The sequence below is a fragment of the Anas acuta genome, chromosome 3, assembly GCF_963932015.1.
Source record: "Anas acuta chromosome 3, bAnaAcu1.1, whole genome shotgun sequence".
Lineage (NCBI taxonomy): Eukaryota > Metazoa > Chordata > Aves > Anseriformes > Anatidae > Anas > Anas acuta.
The window spans coordinates 46,324,419-46,333,395 of NC_088981.1; the positions used below are offsets into that span (position 1 = coordinate 46,324,419).

The following is an 8,977-nucleotide window of genomic DNA, read 5'->3' on the forward strand; positions in this document are numbered from 1 at the left end:
AACTAGCCTGCTGATTCATCCTGACAGTCAGGTCAGGCAGGCAGGCTCATTAACTCAGAAGTATAAATACTGAGCTTTTCTTTGAGGCAAGAGGGAGAAAAGAAGGGACAGGAGAGATCCTGCAGGCAGAAGCCATAAGAGCAGTCAGTTCAGAAGGGAGCTTGGAGACTAAAGCTTATGTTTATGAATGTATTTCTGCCTGCAGTCTTTTCCTTTACTGGAAATAGGAAGAAAGTTTATAGACAAACTCCATGGGAGGGACAGGTATGTAGATGGGACTAAGCAGTCATCACAGCTGGAGAGATCAGCTGCCCCTGGGCCAAAGCACATTTTGGTCAGTGTCAGCTTGGCATTCCTGCTGTCCTCTGCTGCTCTGGGCTGGAACTGGCAACCTCCTGGGGCTCAAAAATGCTTGCAAGTCTTCCAAAAATACAGGGGAGCTGAGGGCTGCAGACCCACACCCCTTTAGCAATATAACTAGTGGTGATGCTGCCTTCCTGCAGTTGCGTCTTCAGTTGCTTGTGGCAAAGCATTGCTTTATGGGTTATAGTTGCTGATGCTGGTAACTAGCCACACAGCATTTACAGGCTGCATTCTGGCTCTTCTAGAGATGGAATTTTTAAAGCATGTCAGATATAGTTGTGGAATGGCAACTCGAGGTATTCCTCCTCTCTCCCTCCAAAAAAGCAGTCTGGTTTCCTGTATGAAATAAGGAGTCATTTTAGAGAAAAGGCCATGAAAAACCGTGTACAGGATTTCCATCTTGAACCAGACACATTGGTTTCTGAATGCAACATGGTGTTTTTCAGCAGCATGTTCCATAGGTAAGGGGCCACTATAGAGGGGTGTCTCTCCTCCAGGATGGGAAAAGATGAATCCATTCTGATGAAATGCAGCTTTCAGAAAAGCAGAGGCATCTAATGCTGTCTGTGGTGCTTTTATTCAAAAGTTCTTTTACAACTCTTTGAAGGAGTTTTTAAGGCCCTAAACTAAACTGCCCCTCAGTTACGAAATATTTAGCCACTTTTAACTGCAAGCTATGTGTCTGAGACAGTAACAGAGAGAGACAGTGAATACATCTTGAGAGGATGACACTCTTTTCTGATTTTAAGCCCTGGACAGTCATTGCTGTGGTATTAAGGAGAACTGGACTTCAAAAATTGCAGCTCAGGGTGCTGCTTCATTAGGCAACTCCATGCATCTAGGGGGTGAAAGGAAGAATGTTCTATCACAAACAAGAAGCTGCACCCTGGAGGTGGTGCACAGCAAAGAAGCTGGGGCCACACTCCTTGGGCTTCTTTGTTTTTTGCAGTCAGGTTTCAATATCGATTGGGGACAGAACAAATGGATAAAAAGAATAAAGCTGTGTATGTCTGACTCATAGATCACACACTTCTCACAGAAATGTACCTTGTTGCTGAAACTCATTTAGGGAGAGTATCAACTCCAGAATTGTTTTTAGGAACTTTTTTGTTGCTTCCAGGAAACAAAAAAAGGATAAGAAGAGATTTTGAAGTTTGTGCTGAGACTTAAGAGCATTTCAGACCACAGAAGGCTGTTCCCCACTGTAGACTTACATTGATATCCATAGAGGCAGTACAAAAAAGGGATGAAACTATTGACTGCTTTGTTTCCGGACTTCAGCTCTCAGCTCAGTCCTATGGCTTTGGAGCTGTCTGGCAGGATTAACAAGGCCCAAGGTATTGATGGATTGCATCTGACACACTGCAAAAGAGATTACTTGTAGTCCTTTCTCACAGTAGTGATCCTACAAGATACTGCCTGGTCCATGGAAGTAACAGGACACCTGATTTCCACGAAAGATAAATCTTCTTTTAATTCACTGGATCACAAAAAAAACTCAGAACCAATCAGTGTATCAATGTGGTGGTAATAAGTGTTACAATGTTGGTGAGCTGGGGTGCAGGAGCTAGAATTGAGTTGTAAAACCATTCTGCTACTTTATTTAGTACGCGATCCAGGGAAGAAAAAAAATAATCAAGTCCAACAGGAAAATAAGAGAGGCAAGAGAGACCTGAAGAAAAACCAATAATAATAAAACAACAACAATTGAACAAACAAACAAACAAGCAAACAAAAAACCCACAACTTTAAGGAACTGGGTTAGAACTCCAGGATATTGGCTTTTCAGGTAAGTCTCGGTCAACAGAACTTAACCATGTTGTTTTATCTAAGGATTCAATGAGACTAGCTGAATTCATCCAGGGAATTTACAAGCCGGTACATTTTGTTGGACAAGCCCTGTATTCTTGTGTGATTTAAAACACAACATGATTTTCATTCAAATTGACGCACAGCCACATATTGCATACTATATTATTCATTCTATTTTGCATGGAAAATGATTGTTTCAAAATTCTGAAGTAACTGTTAAATCATCCAGATATTTTTGTTAAATTTACTGGACCTTTTTCATTATTTTGTCTGAGCCAGAGAAATTATTTTCAAATGTTGTTCTTTTACATCTCTTGTTTTGATTTTAATGTGCTATAAAATGTCAAATTTAGTATAACCCAGAGATTATTCATTACACATTTATGAGATAAAATAAATGCACAATAGCAAATGATGATTTATGAAAAACTATTAAATTAATTTTGGCATAGGTCAAATGAATACTAGTATTACAAACTATTCTCAATCCTGGTCATGCAAATTCAGCTTTTTATTTAATAAATGCATCTCAGAAGCCTCACAGGGACTCTGGAGACCTTTCCAATAGGGCATTGAATAGACTAAGCATGTGTTAGATCAAATATGTATACAAAACTAAAGAAGAATAAATGATGCTGGATATACCGCTGCCCATGTGGATAGAAAAACAAATGAAAGGCTTTACAGGGGAAGAGCCTACTCAGGAGGAGCTTTTCTGACCTTGCTTGACTGAAGGGAGTATTTTGGGTGTAGGTGCTGCAAAAACTAAAAGCAGAATGAACAAAATGCAGGGTAAAGTAATTAAATAAATAATGAGACATGAAAATGATTGAAAAAATGGGATGAATTTGAAAAAGAGCACGTATTTCAGTGTAACAACTGGTCTCCACAGCAGTTATCATCCCTGTATTGGCAAAGTTACTCTTTTTTTTCCCCATAGAGACACTGCAAATAGAAGTGAAGCAAAAGGAGGCCTTGTTTCTCCTGGCATCACTTTCCTGAATGACATCTTTTGTCTAGTGGGAGTTTTGCCAACATAGCAGAACTTCTGGGGAACATAACTGGTTTCATATTCATCCCTGGAAGCAATCTTTTGTTGTGTGGATTTGGCCTGGGACATTGTTTTTTGTTTTTTGTTTTTTGTTTTTTTTTTTTTCTCATCTGGACAAGCTGGGCAAAAATAAGGCACTCATCCTAAGTGCCTTATTCAGGCTTGAAGGCAGCTGGTGTCTTAAAATCTAAGCCTTTGTTATTCCCATAAACTTTCTTCCAAGAAAATTGACTGTAATTTTTGAATTAGAACCAGCATCAGAAACTATAGTGATTTGCATTTCTGTCAGGCCTCTCATCAAGAAGAACTGTTTATTATAGACTGTTGTATTAGCTGATTTACCACTTACAGGTCGAACACTGAGGTTTTAGAACAAGGCTTCAGTTGGTTAACAGGTAGCTTTTTGCTGATATCAACACTGTGAGCTGAGCCCTTCAGTGCCCATTCTGAACCCTACAGAAGAATACAGCCATGTGATTCAACATGTAGGTTATTTGTCCACCACTTATAACTCTTGCATTTCATCTATATAAGAATAACGTTGTCCACAGTATCTGCCAAGGGGAAAACAGTACAGGATATATGTGAAACTGCAAAATTAGTATTGGTACAGATTATGTAGTTGCCTGCACTAAACTGAATTGGAACACCAGACCTGCCCATCTCTTCTTGTGGACGGTGCCACCTTCTCTGCTTTAGGAATAGCACACCGAAGTAAAGGCCCCTGTAAACTATAAAATCAATGCAAAATGGACCAAGTGAAATGACTATATAATCCATACAGAGAGCTCTAGATGTTTTTTTGAAGTATCTTACTGCTGACCTTAAAAAAGCATGTAGTGGATGAAACAGATCAGTTGGGTTGGAGTGAATCTGGGCTTGGAAGCTAGGAACAGCTGCAGCTTCCAGGAGAGCAGTGCTGTGCCCCTGGTGGTCACCGATGCTGGCTCTCCAGCGTTCATTAAAGGAAAGGAAAATGTCACCATTAGTACGTATTCAAGTCTTCAAATGCATAAGGTGGCACCACTGACAAAGAAGCAGACATTTTTCTGCTAGAGAAAATAACAATTAAAGGGGATGTTTATCCTGTCGGACTATATTCCCCAAAGGGACTGTTGTAAAAAAAATGGTAGAAAAAGTTCAAATCTGTGTATTTACTGAATACTGTCTTGCATTCATATTTTTCCTCCTCAGGTCTATGGTAGGTGGAAAGATTACAGTGAGTTCTATACAGTGCTCAGGTGTAAATATCGATCATGTTGCCCACTGTAGTGGTCAGAGTAAACAAGTAAGTTAGATCAACATTTACTTGGTATGCAGTGTGGGACACAGTTAAACAGGGTGTAATTTAGACACAGGCTTAAAACAGTGAGAAAAATCTTCTGTCACTCTTCTCCCTATTAAGATCTGATGCTTTTTGTGATTTATAATGTATCCCTGATCCCCAGTTCCACATCCGTCACAAAGGGGAGTCCTCTGCAGAGAGCAGCAGCTGCCTACTGCTGTTTTTGAAATGAATGACTAACAGAAAAGTAGTTAATTACTCTGAAAAGGAGAGGGACACTATTTAAGAAAATGGCTTATGTAAAGGGTGTTTCTTATAGACGTCTTTGCTGTCATCATTAATATCACTGGACTGAGGGGTGGTGACTTGTCCGTTTCCATGGGCAACCTGTTCCAATGCCTGCCTTCTTTCTGAGAAGAAATGTCTCCTAATTGTTTTAATTGTTGAAGAGTAGTGCTCTTTGTTCAGTTCTTTGTTTTAATTGTTGAAGAGTAGGAAGATGATATTTCCCTTTTTCCACTCACCAGGGACATCGCCTGACTGCCAGTTTTCAACTATGATGGAGAGGGGCTTGGCAACTACATCATCTAGTTGCCTCAGGACCCTGGGATTCATGTCATCAGGTCCCATAGACTTGTACCTGTTTAGATTCATCAGGTCTCAAACCTGCTCTTCACTTACGGTGGGTAGGACTTTGCTCCCCCAGCCTCCATGTATGGGTTCAGGGAAATGAAAGACTTGGGAAGCCCGTCTATCAGTGCAGACGGAGGCAAAGAAGTTGAGTACCTCAGCCTTCTCCATGTTGTCTGTCATTACCAATTACTCAGATATAGAAATCCACTACTAATATAAGAAATTAGTCAACTATAATTGCTTACGCACTACTATTTTCACCCCTAAGTCTATTTTCAAAAATGTTAAAGGTGCATGGTGGCCCTCAGGACTCCTCCTGTCACCCCAGCACAGCAGCCTGGGTCCTCTCTTGTGCTCTCCCTTGAGGCTCTGTGCAGAAGGGATGCCACCTCTCTCACAACAGCTGGGAGATGGGAAAGAAGCACTCACACAACCCCTGAGAGTCGGCAACAGAGTTCTTTATTGCCAGGACACCTTGCAGGTGAGCCTGTGGGATGTCCATGGTGTTTGGTGTCTCCAAGCTAATGCTTGTGATGGAGCCTGCAGGATGAGTAGGGAGCTCACCGGGCACTCCTGAGACGCTGTTGGTGCACTCGGATGGCAGAGAGTGAAGACATGCCAGGGTAGCTGCAGGCCTGATCTGGCCGAGGTGGATCCACTTCCATGGGTTCCTCCGCATCTTCTGGAGGATCCACTCCATGGGCTTTACAGTGTTTGGCAGAAGGACAAGCCAGTCCTTGCCCGGGACTGCCCAAATGGGATGCCTTCCATCAGGAGTGTTTTCAGGCCAGGGTGCCGAACCAGGAGGTCATCTGATTCCACCCCTAGGCCCCATGCCACTGTCAGGTTTATTTCTATGCATGGGTCTGATGCTGCTGTCTGCTTTACAGCCATGGCTGGGTCCCACACTGCGTGCTGGACTACGGGCATGCCTCTGCTCCACCCAGCTGTATGCCTGACACTCCTGCCTTCACCCCACACAACCGTTGTGCCACTGGGAAGGCCCAGGCCCTTTGTCACTGTATGGCTGAGGGGGCAGCCTGTTCCCTGCGTCATTGCGGTGCCAGTGGTACCACCTGTAAGTGTCTGTGAGCTGCGCGACAGAGGTTCCCTGAGCACTGGTGTCAGTTGTGCTGCAGGCGCCATCCCTCTGCCCATGACACATCTCCTTCTTGTTAGATGCCTTCATGATTATGTCCCTGGGGAGCCTGTTCCAGTGTGCGACAACCCTCTCAGTGAAGAACCCCTTCCTGATATCCAGCCTGAATCTCCCCTGTCGCAGCTTGACACCATTCCTATGGGTCTATTACTGGTCACTAAAGAGAACAGATCAGCTCCTGCCCCTCCACTCCCCCTCGTGAGGAAGCTGTAGACCACGATGAGGTCTCCACTCAGCCTCCTCTTTTCCAGGCTGAACAGGCCAAGTGACCTCAGCTGCTCTTCATATGTCTTCCCCTCTGGGCCCTCTGCCATTTAGTGGCCAAGGAAAGGTTGAACTTGGTGTGTAGGGACATGGTGTAGTGGGTGACATTGGTAGTAGGGTAATGGTTGGACCAGATGATCTCAAAGGTGTTTTTCAAACTTAATGTTTCTATGTTTCTGTGACTGGACTGACAGCTGCTTAAGGCAAGTGTAGGTGGGAGACAAACAATGTATGTGCCTCAAAGCACATTAGTTAATAAAGCTTTTGTTACACCTTGATTCATTGTCTAGTTTGGAGTCAAGACTAGTTATTAAACATTTCAGAGAGAGAAAGGATTGCTATGACAACAAAGTATGAATAATTCATCTGGAGGGGAAAGGGGACATGTAATAACAGAACAATTGCCAAAATTTGTCTTAAAGGATTTGTGTGCATCAAAAAAAGATAATAAAAAGGAAGAGTTTCAATCTATGCTATCTTGCTAACTGCAGCTTAGAAAGCATTTGTCATCATTGGTGGCTTGCAGTATACAAATTAGAGTACAAAATCTGAAGTGTCTTAAGACTTATAAATAGAGAGCAGGGGCACATAAGGACAGTCAGGAAGCATCTCTGGACATGGAAGTTTTGGGTGTCTGAACCTGGTTAAAATTTTAGACTTTTTTTCATCACAGATGTTGAGCCACAGAAGTCACTGACATGACCCAGGATGATGTGAAATACTGTGAAACAATTTTCTTTTGATTATACGATCTGTTTCTCTGAGCAGTTTCTAGTCTGTCACAGAAGAATTTAAAGAAAGTGGGAAAAAAAGTAGTTTTAATGCGAGAATGAAAGTGGGTTCTGCATCTTCATTACTTTATAGTTCGTATCCTTGAAATCCCTTACCAAAAAGGCTTTTGCCTTGCATTCATTTGGAATTTCTTAACATTTGGCTTGTGCATTTTTTAACAAAAAAAGACAAATCTTACTAATTAACTTTAAAAAAAAAAACTGGTTTACTTTTTCTTTAAAGTAAATATAGCACTCCAAAAAGGAATTAAATACTAACCGTCCAAAATGCTATCCTAGGCTAATGTGCAAAAGCAATCCATATAGACAGCAGCAACTGAAGTTTTTCTGGCCTGCTTCTCTTCCTCCAGATTTGAATGTGCAGTCTGTGAGACTGATCACAATGTTACTTCAAGCCTTTGCATCTCTTCTGAGACCAGAGAGAGGTGTGTACCAGTTGTTACCATGTTTCACACACAGGGCAACATGAATATGGTCAGGATGATGTAAGAAAGTCTATAAGCTTGTAAAAGAACTGTAGAAGTAATGGAAATTCATCTGCTGTTTTGAAGACAGCAGTATATGAAGGGGGTGGGATAGGATGATATTTTTTTTCAGTAGAAACTAGTTCTATAATATTAAACTATAAGCCTCCTCCATGTCTCTGATTAAATAAATAATTAAAATAGAATATTATAGATTAGAGACTTTAAAATTGCATTTGTATAGCTTGAAGTGGATTTGAGTGATAACACAAATGGGTGATTAGTTTAATAAATTTTGATATCTGGTAATGTTTTGAGAAAATTAATTAAGGTAGCCATTCTCCTACAGTATAAAAGCTGGTTACTGTGGCTGCATTGCTGCGTTATTATACTCATAAAAATGTCCTTAGGATTTTTAGCATGTGAATTAACTATACACTTCTAGCAGCAAAACTGATGAGAAAGAAGGTCAGAACTCCTTTATCTGCTAAATGATCCAGGCACTGAAATAGATCTACACAATGGGCCTGAAAAATCAACTTTGTAGAAAGCCTTTAAGCTTATATTCATGACTTCTAATAGATCAATGTTTCTCTCTCTCTCTCTCTTTTTTTTTTTTTTTCCAATGTGAACTCATAGAAGCTAATGTGACTCATTCCTGAGAAGCTCAAAATACTCATATTTAAAAGTCAGATGCAGACTTACTACAGCGGTGCATTCCAGAAGTAAGTTAAGCTTTGCCTGCCTCGATGTGGCGTTTTATGTACATTGTGTTAACCACATTTTTCCTTCACTTTTTTCCCTCATATTTTGAAATTTGTTCAAAAAAAAACAACAAAGCATAGACTTTTTCCCCTTCTCCTTTAACATTTCCACACATTACCTTTCCTTTCTCCCTTGTACACTAGCTTTTATATGCTCTTGAATTCTCTAATGATGAATTAATCAGGCAAAGTTAGGTTTCATTAAAGAATAAAAGAAAAAAAAAAATCTGAGAAGTCTTTTCCACTTGCAAGATGAGCCTGCCTGAGATCAGGAGTAAGCTGATGCCAGAGTGTCTGCCTGGGCCTATAGTCACCGCAGGGGTGTGAAGCAAAGTATTTCGGATTGTGATGAGGCAGTCTAACAGGGTTATCTGGCCAGTGAATTGAACTC

The 8,977-nt window shown here is 41.2% G+C and overlaps 1 long non-coding RNA gene across 1 annotated transcript; it reads left to right on the forward strand.

Moving 5' to 3' along the window:
• Positions 1-7,706: 7,706 nt before the first annotated feature.
• LOC137854014 (uncharacterized) lies at positions 7,707-8,547 on the forward strand. The gene is made up of 2 exons (XR_011094879.1): positions 7,707-7,783; positions 8,462-8,547. It is a non-coding gene; the product is annotated as an uncharacterized lncRNA (long non-coding RNA).
• Positions 8,548-8,977: the final 430 nt, after the last annotated feature.